General features: G+C 37.4%; 1 pseudogene; it reads left to right on the top strand.

Moving 5' to 3' along the window:
• LOC140244374 (dynein axonemal heavy chain 5-like) overlaps window positions 1-14,610 on the top strand; it is a 29,423-nt pseudogene that overhangs the window by 2,215 nt on the left and 12,598 nt on the right.

The following is a 14,610-nucleotide window of genomic DNA, read 5'->3' as shown; positions in this document are numbered from 1 at the left end:
GAGCTATTGCGATCGCCCTTCGTCCGGCGTCCGTCGTGCGTCGTGCGTTGTCCGTCGTGCGTCGTGCGTTGTCCGTCGTGCGTCGTGCGTAAACTTTTTACATTTTCATCTTCTTCTTGAAAACCCCAAGACCGATTTTTATCAAACTTGGCAGGTAGCATCCCCCGGGGGTTAGGAACTCAATTTGTTAAAATGGGCACCATGCCCCACCCAGGGGCCACCCAGGGGGGCCCAAACCCCCCAAAATTAAGGAATCTGTAAAAATCTTCTTCTCTAGAACCAGAAGTGATAGAGCTAAGTTAATACTATGAGTTAGTACATTGATGACTGTAGTTTCAAATTTGTTCATGGCAGAATCAGGGGTGCCCCCCTTGGGACCCAGGGGAGGGGGTGGGGAGGGGTCCTAATGGGGCCTAAATTGTACATTTTCATCTTCTTCTTGAGAACCCCTTGACCCATTTTCACCAAACTTGGCAGGTAGCATCCCTAGGGGCTTAGGATCTCAATTTGTTAAAATGGGCACCATGCCCCACCCAGGGGACCCTCAGGGGGGCCCAAACCCCCCAAAATGAAGGAATCTTTAAAAATCTTCTCTAGAATCAGAAGTTATAGAGCTAAGATACTACTATGAGTGAGTACATTAATGACTGTAGTTTCAAGTTTGTTCATAGCAGATCCAGGGGTGCCCCTCTTGGGGCGGGGGGGGGGGGGGGTGGGAAGGTCCAAATGGGGGGCCTGAATTGTACATTTTCATCTTCTTCCTGAATACCTCATGATGGATTTTCGTCAAACTTGGCAGGTAGCATCCCTAGGGGGTCAGGATCTCAATTTATCAAAATGGGCACCATGCCACACCCAGAGGGCCCCAGGGGGCCCCAATCCCCCCAAATTAAGGAATCTTAAAAAAATTTGGGCCCTTATTGTACATTTTCATCTTCTACTTGAGAATGCCTGGTCAAATTTTAGTAGAGCTGTGAATAATTTAGATTAGTGACTGCGTGAAAGGTGATCTTGCGATACTCGGGTAAGCGCTAGACCCGCGGGTCTCTTGTTCTTGGCAGTATCAACTTGTCACAATTACAGAAATATATACCTTTGTGTCTGTTTCGTTCTATATCAGTTCATTGATGTATTCTGCTTGTAATAGAATTGATGTATTCTGCTTGTAATAGAATTGTGGTGTGCACGATAGTTGTACTGTGTCTTAACACCTACAATCTAAATGTCACTTTTTTTTCTTTTTTTTTTTATACTGGCCTTCCTCAAACTTTACAACCCTTCCTCAAACTTTACCACCATCAAAATGCATCATATTGGTAGTGAACTGTCTTTTAAATATCTGCACCTACCCTCTTTTCGCCCCCATCCACCCCTCACAACAGAACCCTGGCTACGCTGGACGGCAGGAGCTGCCCGAGAACCTGAAGATCCAGTTCCGTACTGTGGCCATGATGGTCCCTGACCGACAGATCATCATGAGGGTCAAGCTGGCCGCCTGTGGTTTCCAGGGCAACGTGATCCTGGCCCGCAAGTTCTACACCCTCTACAAGCTGTGTGAGGAGCAGCTGACCAAGCAGGTGAGCGGTCATCAAGGACAGTCTGACCGTTGCATGAATTGTGTTCACAGCTTACATTGCATGCAATGGAGATGAATTAATACATTTTCTCTGCATTATCGAAAAGAAGCAGTGTGTATCGGCGAAATACAATGTCTGATATATTGGTTGGATATGTGCAAGCAATTGCCTATGAGTTGTCAGTCATATTTATGGAATGATATATTGATTTGAATGTCAAGTCATATAGGGCAATATGATTTATCCATAGTTATTATAATTTTTTGTGTCATGAACTGATAAAATCCTTTATTTTGTGAATGTGTTTTGCTTCTGTCACCCCTCCCCCTTCACAGAAAGAGTACGTGTATGATCCCTCCTTATGTCATTGCACTTTCGTGATGATAACTGGTACACTGTACTTGTATTTTGTTGAATACAGGCAGATGTGCTCATCTGGATAACTACCAGCCATTGTAATCAAACTGTCTCTTTCATGAAATAATCTTGCAATTACTTTTCTGGCCTTTGCTTAAAACAAATTTTCCAAATTACGTCGATGTAGGGCAATTTGTCAATCAGTTGCAAACAAATTTTCCTTTGATTATATGACTTTCAGGTCCACTACGACTTTGGTCTGCGCAACATCCTCTCCGTGCTGCGTACCCTGGGAGCTTTCAAGAGAGCTAACCCACAGGACAGCGAGAACATGATGGTCATGAGAGTTCTGAGGGACATGAACCTCTCCAAACTGGTATGTGGATTTTGTGGTTTCGAGTAGTTCGTACCTGTGAATCTATGATGTTGCTTATCCCAAGTTGAGATCCTTGTTTTGAGAAGATTAGCATCCTTGAAGTGAGGCTAAACATCTGTTGTGCTTCTGTTAGCTTGCAAGCTGCAAGAAAATGAAAGCCGTTCGCAAGTAGAGTACTCAGGACCTTGTCGAAACGACTGGCAAGCCTTCAAGTTGTTGTGGACCAGTAGATAAACCTGTGTTTCAACCTTGTCTTTGTTTGCTGCCCTCTACAGGTGGACGAGGATGAACCTTTGTTCTTGTCTCTCATCGACGATCTGTTCCCTGGCATGACGCTAGACAAGGCTGGTTATCCCGACATTGAGGCAGCCATTGAGAAACAGGTAAGACAGACATTACCCACTGGGCATTTTACCCGTTATTACCCGGGTAATAACAGGTAATAACATTGTTATTACCACAGTAACACCGGTGGGTAATAACGGGGAAATAGTAGACCAATCTTTCCCCGTTATTACCCGAACTTGATCTTACTCCATTTACCAGATATTACCCGGTATTATGTAACCGATATTTCTAGCATTTACACGTTATTACCACCTGATATTACTGCATTTACCCAATATTACCCCGATATTACTGCATTTACCCAAGTAATAACGGGGAAATAGTAGACCAATCTTTCCCCGTTATTACCCTAACCCGTTATTACTCCATTTACCCAAGTAATAACGAGGAAATAGTAGACCAATCTTTCCCCGTTATTACCCGAACCCGTATTACTCCATTTACCAGATATTACCCGGTATGATGTAACTGATATTTCCAGCATTTCCCCGGTATTACCACCTGATATTACTGCATTTACCCAATATTACCCCAATATTTGTTTGTTTGTTTGCTTTTATTTCTGCATTCAATCAGATGCAATTTGAATGCAAACTTCAAAAAGTACAAAGACAAAGAATAACAAGTGCAGTGAAATAAATCGATAACAGTACATAAATAGATTCACATAGGTGATTGCATTGAGCAATGTAGATACACAGAAACATGAAATAAGATATACAGTATTTTTCAGTAAACAACAGAGATAATTGAATGCAGGAGACCACCATCATAAGCGATTAAGCTTGAAATGGATGGAGGCCTCATAAAATGACTATCCAACGACCTAACTCTCTTGGAGGTAGGTGATCAGGTGAGTGCAGTGCAATTGCAGGTGAGAGTGCAAGATGCAGTTGAAGGAAGAAAATTGAGATTGACAATAAGATGACAATCTATACTATAAATATTTGTTAGCTCAGTTGGTTTGGAGAATATAATTGCATCAAATATCGTTTAAGTGAAGCTTTCAAAGAATAAATACTTGAACAAAGCTTTATATTATCCGGGAGATTATTCCAAATATCCGGACCCGAATGTCTTATAGATTTATGTGTCACTAATAATTTGGGATTCCAAAGGTGGAAATTGCTACATATACGAGTAGGGTACAAATGGACAGAAGTATTGAACCTAAACATGTTATCAAACGATGATGGAAGTTGATGATGTATATATTTGAACATAATTACTGCTACTTGAATAATATTCAAATCAAAAACCTTCAATGTTTTAAGCTCATGAAATAAAGAATCAGTATGAGCCAGAAAATGCGATCCTGTACAAATACGTATAACTTTCTTTTGTAATTTAAATATAGAATTTATTTTGGTAGAGCCGCAAGTACCCCATACAACATTGCAATAACTTATATATGGGAGAATTAAGGAATTATATAATAGAAATAAAGTTGAACAAGGAAGAAAGAACTTCAGCTTGGAAATTATCCCTATATTTCTAGAAATACACGTTGTAACATGATGTAAATGCTCATTCCAAGTCAAACTTTCATCTATATATACTCCTAGAAATTTTGAATTCATTTTCTTTTCTAATGGGATATCATCAATGTTAATATGTATCAACGTATCTTCATTATGAGAATGAAGTTTGAAATGAATAAAATGAGTCTTTTTTATATTTAAAGAAAGTTTATTAGACTTAAACCAATTTGATACTTTACGATTTTCAATATTTAAAGTGTCATTTAAAATCTTAAGATCTTTATGAGAATAAAATATATTCGTATCATCAGCAAATAGGACAAAAGAGAGAAGAGAGGATGTATTTATGATATCATTAACATAAAGAAGGAATAATAATGGGCCTAGAATTGAGCCTTGAGGAACACCACATTTAATTAAAAGGGGGTCAGATTCACAACCATTAGAAATAACATATTATCTTCTGTTAGTTAGATAATCTTTAAGCCATAAAAGTGCTTGTCCTCGAATACCATAATGACTAAGTTTGGTGAGTAAAATAGAATGACCAAGAGTATCGAATGCTTTACTCAAATCGCAAAATTTACCTGCAACATGTTCTTTGTTTGCAAAAGCACTCGTAATTTTGTCATAAATTTGTATTAGTGCTAAATCAGTTGAATAATTTTTTTCTGAAACCGTATTGATCGGGAATAAGTAAATCATACTTATTAATAAATTTAAGAAGTCTATTATAAACAATTTTTTCTAAGATTTTGGATATACTAGACAATAAAGAAATAGGACGATAATTGCTAATTTCATGAGGATCATCTTTTTTATGTACAGGGTTAACTTTCGCTATTTTCAGCAGGTCAGGGAAAATACCTTGTGATAAAGAAAGATTAAATATATAACTTAACGGTTCTGCGAGTGGATAAACTATTTCTTTCAATAACATCATACTTATTTTATCAGTACCACAAGATTTAGAGCTATTTAAAGATTTAGTGATACTAATAATTTCACTGGGGCTTGTTGGATTAACATAAATAGACTCTTGATTTTGGTCAAAAAGATAATCTGTAAAATGAGCAGAAGTATTGCTAATTTTAGTAGCAAGTTCCGGACCGATATTAACGAAAAATGAGTTAAATGAATTAGCATACATATTGGGATCATTTATTTTAATACCGTTTAATGTGATATCATCCGTTGGCGGAGAATCAGGCTTTTTACCTAGGACCTCTTTAATAATTTTCCATGTTGCATTAATATTCGAAGAAACCTTTTTCATTCTATCAGAAAAATATAACCTGCGGGATAAACGAATCAATTTTGTCAATTTATTTCGATAAACTTTATACATATTCAAATTAAATTCAGTTGGGTTACGAATATGTAACTTACACAAAAAATTACGAGTGTTTATGGATTTCAAAATACCTTTTGTAATCCAAGGATTTCTTGGTTTATTTCGGTTACTTATTCTTCTGCATAAAGGAATATTATTTTCATAATTATACTATAATTTATCATTAAAACATTTATATGCCAAATTAACATTGTTAATGCTATAAATATCTGTCCATTCCTCTAAAAATAAATTCTGTTTCAATAATTCCACATTACGTTTTGACTCTTTATAATACCATATTTTATCATGTAATTTATTACGACCCACTTTACATTCACAAATTGAAAATATTGGTAAATGATCAGAAACTTCAGAACATAATATGCCCCCCATAATTGTATTATTATACACATTCGAAAATATATTATCAATCTGAGTTGACGAGTGTGGATTTATCCTGGTGAGTTTATTGATAATCGACATAAAACCATATGAATACATTAAATGCATAAAATTAAGGGAATTATTGTTATCGGATGTGGGGGAAAAGTTAATGTTGAAATCACCAAAAATAAAAACATGTTTACTTTCATTACCTATCTTATGGAGATATAAATCCAATTCATCACAAAATAATTCACAATTCAGATCAGGAGGTCGATAAATTAAACCTATAATAACGTTTTTAGAGATTGGGTTCACAATTTCAATAAATAACGTTTCTGCATATCTTAACGTGATTTCAGAACAGATTTTGAACTGTAAATTTTGCGCAATATAAAACGCAACACTGCCACCCCTTTTTCCTTGACGATCAGCCCTAACTAATTTATGATTGGATAAATTAAAGATATCTGGGGAGTTTTGATGTAACCAAGTTTCACTTATTCCAATAACAGAAAATTCAAAATTGTTTAAAGAGTGCAAAAGATTTTCCAAATATTCAAAATTCTTATTCAAACTCCTAGAGTTTATATGAAGAAGTGAAATATTATCTGAACTATACGATACAATATCATTGAATTCAAGGGGTGTGTAATATTTACTGTCGCGCATAGGCATAATGTCAGCAGAAATATCGGGGGTATTCACATGTGACGCCATTCTGTAATACAGAAATGTAAATTACCGGAGATTTGAGAGACAACAACTGCATAGGTGCTAATGTGCATTTTGCAAGTGCATACTACTGTGCAGGTGTGTGTACAAAGTGCAAATGTGTGTGGGGTTTCAATATACAATACAAAATTTGGTACAATTAGACCCATCTTGGTCACACTTACAATAATTACTAGTACGCAATTACAACAGATCACCAGGGGATAGCCGGACCACTCAGTATAAAGGTGTTGTGTTTTAAAACACGTACAGACAGAGAATTCAAGGACCGTGACACTTGCCCAGTTAAAGTTCAGGGAGACTTTCCCGTATACAGGGGGGGGGGGGTTAGTGGAGTAAAGGGGAGTAAACAGTAAAGGTACATTTCTTGCAACATCTGTATTGGCTATTGAATGTGGGACTTTTAACCATGCACTCATTAACACATGTATCAGAGAAAAAAAAAACAGTACAAATACTGAATGGAAATCAGGGTGTTAATAGCAACCCGTTTTACATGCGTCAAACGCAGGTGCTACTTGCAGTGGCTTAATTACCATTGGAGATCAGTCGGCCGTGGCGCGAAAAAGCAGCCACGCCTCGTGTCGACACACAACATGTGAACGATTATACATTCATGGAAACTGCTTTATACTGTACATGTATAATACGGACGTCTTATCAATGGTTTCGGAGTTTCAACAGGTGATTCGTAGAACAAAGGGATTTTTTTTTTTTTTTTTGGACAGTTCACAGGAGGATAAATATCTGCCAAAGCAGTGAGGGATGTGCTGTACTAAAAACAATAATAATAAAAAAAAAATCGGAGTTCAATACCAAAAAGTGTGGGAGGTTTAAAAGAACCATCTACCAGTTATAAATTAAAAGAGATTAGTGACTTTCTTTAAAGTTATGGGTTCAAAAGCATTTTGAAACTATGAAGTGAAATATGTGGGTAGAAATGTCTGGCTTCAATCAATACATGAAAAGATGAGGTACTATAAACTGTCACCATACTGTGGAGAATGACCAGGTGGTGGATGAACATAACCTTGCAAAATTGAACCGTGTATCCCTAAAATGATGACCGAAAAAGGTTTTCTTTTTTTCCCGTTAAACTTTTTTGATAACCGCCATCAAAAAAAAAAAAAAATAAATAAATAAATATATATATATATATATATATATATATACATATGAATGTATATAATAGGAAATAAAAATGGTTGAAACAAGCCATGGTTCTATCATTCATTACACACAGCGTTGGGAGTCACAGTGGATCAACAAGGAGGACAGATAGCAGAGGCGTGGAGGGGAAACCTCGCCCTGACATTGGTTTACGCACAAGACATGTAATTAACAACACATATATTTGTAGTGATGTTACAAGGTACAATTGAGTTCTACGGTTAAATATCGAAAAAGGAAAAATGTATGGAAGCTTAGTTGACAATTGGTTGACTTAGATGTTCTTGCTCAATAACAATAAGTTGTAAGAAAAAGGAAAACTGTCAACCAAAGAGCTCCGGATGGGAATGTGCTTTGACATTCCCATTCCCAGTAATGGTGGACTTGGCAATTGAAGGCAACCATTTTCAATCAAAAATTACGTAACTTTTTTACGAGTCAAAGGGCGATGCCCGTCAATAAATCCAACAGGGTAAATAAAATCTTCCTGAATGGTAGCTTTTTAATGGTTCCTGGAAGGTAGTGACAAACATACATTCTTTTCGTGGCTAATGTGTTAAATAATTTTTTTGTCTTTATTTGTTTTGTTTTTTTTACTCAACCAACGCCATTGTGCCTTACATGATCCTTAGCCACAATAAAACCAATACAAGTTGATCATGAGAGTCAAAGTGTCGAAGTATTTGACCCCTCCATACGAACAGGAAAGATGGCTCAAAAAACCGACATAAGATATTAGATATAATTTTTACCGTGGTGAGGAAGGGGAGCCACGCCCTGTGTCTATATTTTAGACGTGTGTGGACAACTATAAAGACTACATATTTGTTTATTTTTTATATATAATTATGGTTACGTTGCAGAAATAACTGAATAGAATCATTGGTTGACACAAATTCATTATACAAATTCATTACAAACTTTAGAGTTCCTTTATATGAAAACCAAAGGACCGTGGCCCTTGTCCAGTTAGGGAGGGGGGGGGGGAGTAAAGGGGGAGTGAAGGTACATTTCTTGCAATCTCTGTATTGACTATCAAATACGAGACTTTTAACCATGTACCCATTAAAAGACACGTCGAAGAAAAAAAAAATACTGTACAAATATTGAATGGAAATCAGGGTGTACAAACAGGAACCCGTTCAACATGCGTCAAACACAGGTGCCACTTGCAGTGGCTTGATTAACATACAGAGATATAAGTAGGTCGTGGTGTGAAAGAGTAGCCACACTCAGTATCTACACTAAACATGTGAACGATTACACATTCTTGCAAAATTCTGATAGTACACATGCATAGAATAAGAACGTTACGTCAGTGGGAACACCTCTGACTTTCACAAATATGATTTGCAGAACAAAATAATTTTGTTGGGCAAGTACAGGGATAAATACCTGCCAAAGCAGTGCAGGGGATACTATACTGAGAAAATCGAGATTCAATAACAGGAAGTATGGAGGTTTGTAAAAACCGTTGCCAGTTATCAGTAAACTTCAAATTGATTAGTAACTTTCATTCAGAAAGTTGGAGATATGGGTTCAAAAAAGTTTTGAAACTTGAAGCGAAACAGGCAGGTGAACATTTCTGGCTTTACAATTATTACTGCATTTACCCAAGTAATAACGGGGAAATAGTAGACCAATCTTTCCCCGTTATTACCCTCACCCGATATTACTCCATTTACCCAAGTAATAACGAGGAAATAGTAGACCAATCTTTCCCCGTTATTACCCGAACCCGTATTACTCCGTTTACCAGATATTACCCGGTATGATGTAACCGATATTTCCAGCATTTCCCCGGTATTACCACCTGATATTACTGCATTTACCCAATATTACCCCGATATTACTGCATTTACCCAAGTAATAACGGGGAAATAGTAGACTAATCTTTCCCCGTTATTACCCTAACCCGATATTACTCCATTTACCCAAGTAATAACGAGGAAATAGTAGACCAATCTTTCCCCGTTATTACCCGAACCCAATATTACTCCATTTACCAGATATTACCCGGTATGATGTAACCGATATTTCCAGCATTTCCCCGGTATTACCATCTGATATTACTGCATTTACCCAATATTACCCCGATATTACTGCATTTACCCAAGTAAAAACGGGGAAATAGTAGACCAATCTTTCCCCGTTATTACCCTAACCCGATATTACTCCATTTACCCAAGTAATAACGAGGAAATAGTAGACCAATCTTTCCCTGTTATTACCCGAACCCAATATTACTCCATTTACCAGATATTACCCGGTATGATGTAACCGATATTTCCAGCATTTCCACATTATTACCACCTGATATTACTGCATTAATCCAATATTACCCCGATATTACTGCATTTACAAAAGTAATAACGGGGAAATAGTAGACCAATCTTTCCCCGTTATTACCCGAACCGGGTATTACTTCATTTACCAGATATCACCTGGTGTGATGTAACCGATATTTCCAGCCTTTCCACGTTAACACTTGATATTACTGCATTTACCTAATATTACCCCTATATGCCCTACTCCTACTCCTAATCCTAATCCTAATCCTATCCTAGCCTATTCCTAATGTCCTACCTACTACATCCTACTCCTAACTGAAGTATACTCTGTATATACATATACATTCTGTATATATACCCCAAAAATGTTATACTGTACAAGCTGAAATTTTCGCGTACAGATATTTTCGCGAATTGATCCTTCGAGGACATTTTCGCGTGTTGTTAATTTCGCGGTTGCGAGGGTCTAACTGAACTTAGTTATTTGCGCGTTGTTATTTTCGCGTGTTGTTATTTTCGCGATTCAAAGGCGATTCGCGAAATTCGCGAAAATAAAAACCACCGCGAAAATTTCAGCTCGTACAGTAATGTGTGAAGACATGGTTACTAAAATTGGGTCACACATTTTCTCATTTGAATATTCATGAATATGCATAAATGTTACTGTTATTACTCAAGGTTGCAACGTTCTAACCAACGTTATTACTACGGTAACACCAGTTGGTAATAACGGGGAAATAGTAGACCAATCTTTCCCCGTTATTATACCCGAACCCGATATTACTCCATTTACCACATATTAACTGGTATATATGATGTGACCGATATTTCAAGCATTTCTACGTTATTACCACCTGATATTACTGCATTTACCCAATACTACCCCGATATTACTGCATTTACCCAAGTAATAACGGGGAAATAGTAGACCAATCTTTCCCCGTTATTACCCGAACCCGATATTACTCAATTTACCAGATATCACCCGGTATGATGTAACCGACATTTCCAGCATTTCCACATTATTACCACCTGATATTACTGCATTTACCCAACATTACCCAGGCATCATTGCATTTACCCAAGTAATAACAGGGAAATTGTAGACCAATCTTTCCCCGTTATTACCCAAACCCGATATTACTCCATTTACCAGATATTACCTGGTATGATGTAACCGATATTTCCAGCATTTCTACGTTATTGCCACCTGATATTACAGCATTTCTACGTTATTGCCACCTGATATTACTGCATTTACCCAATATTACCCCGACATTACTGCATTTACCCAAGTAATAACGCGGACATAGTAGACTAATCTTTCCCCGTTATTACCCGAACCCAATATTACTCCATTTACCAGATATTACCTGGTATGATATAACCGATATTTCCAGCATTTCTACGTTATTGCCACCTGATATTACTGCATTTACCCAATATTACCCCGACATTACTGCATTTACCCAATATTACCCCGACATTACTGCATTTACCCAAGTAATAACGGGGAAATAGTAGACCAATCTTTCCCCGTTATTACCCGAACCCAATATTACTCCATTTACCAGATATTACCTGGTATGATATAACCGATATTTCCAGCATTTCCACGTTATTACCACCAAATATTACCCGATATTACTGCATTTACCCAAGTAATAACGGGGAAACAGTAGACCAATCTTTCCCCGTTATTACCAGAACCCGATATTACTCCATTTACCAGATATTACCCGGTGTGATGTAACTGATATTTCCAGCATTTCAACGTTCTTACCACCTGATATTACTGCATTTACCCATTATATATATATATATATATATATATATATATATATGTATATTTCCATTATAGCCATTCAACATTACCCATATTTCCCCTTACCACCCTGTTGTAACTGGGTAAAATGTTGGTTTCAACACGGTGATAACGGTAATTTTTTGGACTTAAAAAATTTGCTGGGATTGCTGTAAGATTACCGTTAATACTCAAGTTTGCAATGTTATAACCAATTGAAGCCATTCAACATTACCCAATTACCCCTTATCACCCAGTTGTAACTCAGTAAAATATAGGTTTCATCGGGGTGATAACAGTAATTTTTTTACTTGAAAATTTTGCTGGGATTGCTGTAAGATTACTGTTATTACTCAAGTTTGCAAGGTTATAACCAAACGAAGTCTTTCAATATTACCCATATTACCCCTCATCACCCTGTTACTCATTGAAATGTCGGTTTCATTGGGATGATAACAGTAATTTTTTGGACTTAAAAAATTTGCTGGGATTGCTGTAAGATTACCGTTATTACTCAAGTCTGCAATGTTATAACCAATCGAAGCCATTCAACATTACCCATATTACCCCTTATCACCCTGTTGTACCTCAGTAAGATTTCGGTTTCATCGGGGTGATAACAGTAATTTTTTGGTCTTGAAAATTTTGCTGGGATTGCTGTAAGATTACTGTTATTACTCAAGTTTGCTAGGTTATAATCAAACGAAGCCTTTCAATATTACCCATATTACCCCTCATCACCCTGTTGTAACTCTGTAAAATGTGGTTTCATCAGGGTGATAACAGTAACAGGTAATATCATTTGGGTAATAACATGGTAATAACGGTAATATTTGAACTTAGTCAAATTTCGGGTCGTTATTACCGGTAATATCCGGTAATATCGGTAATCGGTAACAAATTGCCCAGTGGGTAGTTTATTGAATATCTTTATTTGCTTGCAGATGAAGAAAAAAAAATAATGTGCCAAGTGTAATTCTGATATTATGACTAAATCTGCTTGAAGCAAGGTTGACACCACTGTAACAACAAGGAAGTTAAAGGCATTAATTTGACCAAGAGAGTTTCTTTGCCTGCAAAGTTTTGCCACTCAAATTAGTAAATTGTTATATCACAATTTCAAAATAGAATAGCCAATCATTATTCTCAACGGTTTGCCACTGTAGATTTGAGTGAATCTGGCCTTCCACAAGATTTTATGTTATCCCGTGACTTCTGCACCTCAGCACCAAAAGAATTACATGGAAAGGGTGATGTAATGAGATCTTTTCAATGAGTTGTTAAATTGTTGATCACTGAAATTATCCACATATTTTACAAATTGCATTGTGACATGAGAATTTGAATGATTTGATATTTCGCTCAATCCTGTTTCTCTCAAATTCTGTAGATCCGGGAAGCAGGCCTGGTCCACCATCCCCCCTGGACGCTGAAGTTAATTGATTCAGCTGTACGAGACACAACGTGTCCGCCACGGCATGATGACCCTTGGACCCATGGTGCAGGTCAGTGTAACGGGTCAGAGGCTGTAGCGGAATAACCCCCAACGGGAAGTCATAAACCAACAATGAGATTCATAATTCTGAGAGAACATTATGCAGTAACTTAGAGTAGATTTCAATGCAACCAAAATTGATGGTATGCCTCACTTATTCTATTTACATGTACTTTTATTCTCTCCCTTATCAAAGTTTTAGTCTGATATGACTTTGCTGATACTGCTGTTCTCTGTGTCATTACTAGGGCCAATGTGTTACCTTTGCCCTGTTGTATTAATGATATGCAGACCAATATCCCTCAAGGCTTCTTATTACACATTTACAAAAGAAAAACACAAAAACAAATTAATACCCCCAGATTTCTTGCTACTTTTGCAGACTGCTTTTACTCACTGTCTGTCATTAACTTTAAAAAAATGTTAAAAAATAAAACAAACAAACAAACAAGCAATTCTCTACATGCTGCAATTATCATCTCCATGTATTTGACCTTTGCCCCTTCCCATTCAGGCAAGACAAAGTGTATCAACGTTCTGATGAAGGCCATGGGAGACTATGGTGCCCCCCACAGGGAGATGAGGATGAATCCCAAGGCCATCACCGCCCCCCCAGATGTTCGGCCGGCTGGACGTCGCCACCAACGACTGGACGGACGGCATCTTCTCTACCCTCTGGAGGAAGACGCTCAAAGCCAAGAAGGTCAGTGACACGAATCGCTCACTTTGAATTGCTTTATTTCAGCATCCATTCATATTGGAGTTGAGGGCATTGATTTCTGTAGGAAGTGTCTGATGGATACTGTATGTGTTGTGTGTTTAGCAAGTCTAAATTTTCGCGAATCGGGACTTCCTCAGAGTCAATAGTTTTGTGTGTCTTTATATTTGCGAATAGCACCTGACTTGCAACAATATTTGGTGTATACCGTATCTCATTAGTCCATTCATGCTGTACAAACAATTGAAGCCACCATGCTGAGATGATGCCAGACACACTCTATGGGGACTTGCATGCATTTTCAAGTAGACTGTCACCAAGATTATGTGATGTTATGAGCTCCATACACAAGTGTATGGGCAAAGTGCGTAGTAAGATGGCGGCGTGCCAGCTGCAAAGCAATTGGCCTATGAGATATCCAGAGACTTCCGATAAAGATCAGTAGTTAGGGGCATTGTCTCCCATTGTTGCACCCCTTCTCACTCACTTCATATCTTATCTAGATCATTACATCAGAAACTGTAATTGTGCTCAGGCA

Source organism: Diadema setosum, chromosome 21 (assembly GCF_964275005.1).
Source record: "Diadema setosum chromosome 21, eeDiaSeto1, whole genome shotgun sequence".
Taxonomy (NCBI): domain Eukaryota; kingdom Metazoa; phylum Echinodermata; class Echinoidea; order Diadematoida; family Diadematidae; genus Diadema; species Diadema setosum.
Note: the sequence above shows the minus strand (reverse complement) of the source record. Positions and strands in the feature narration are given on the sequence as shown.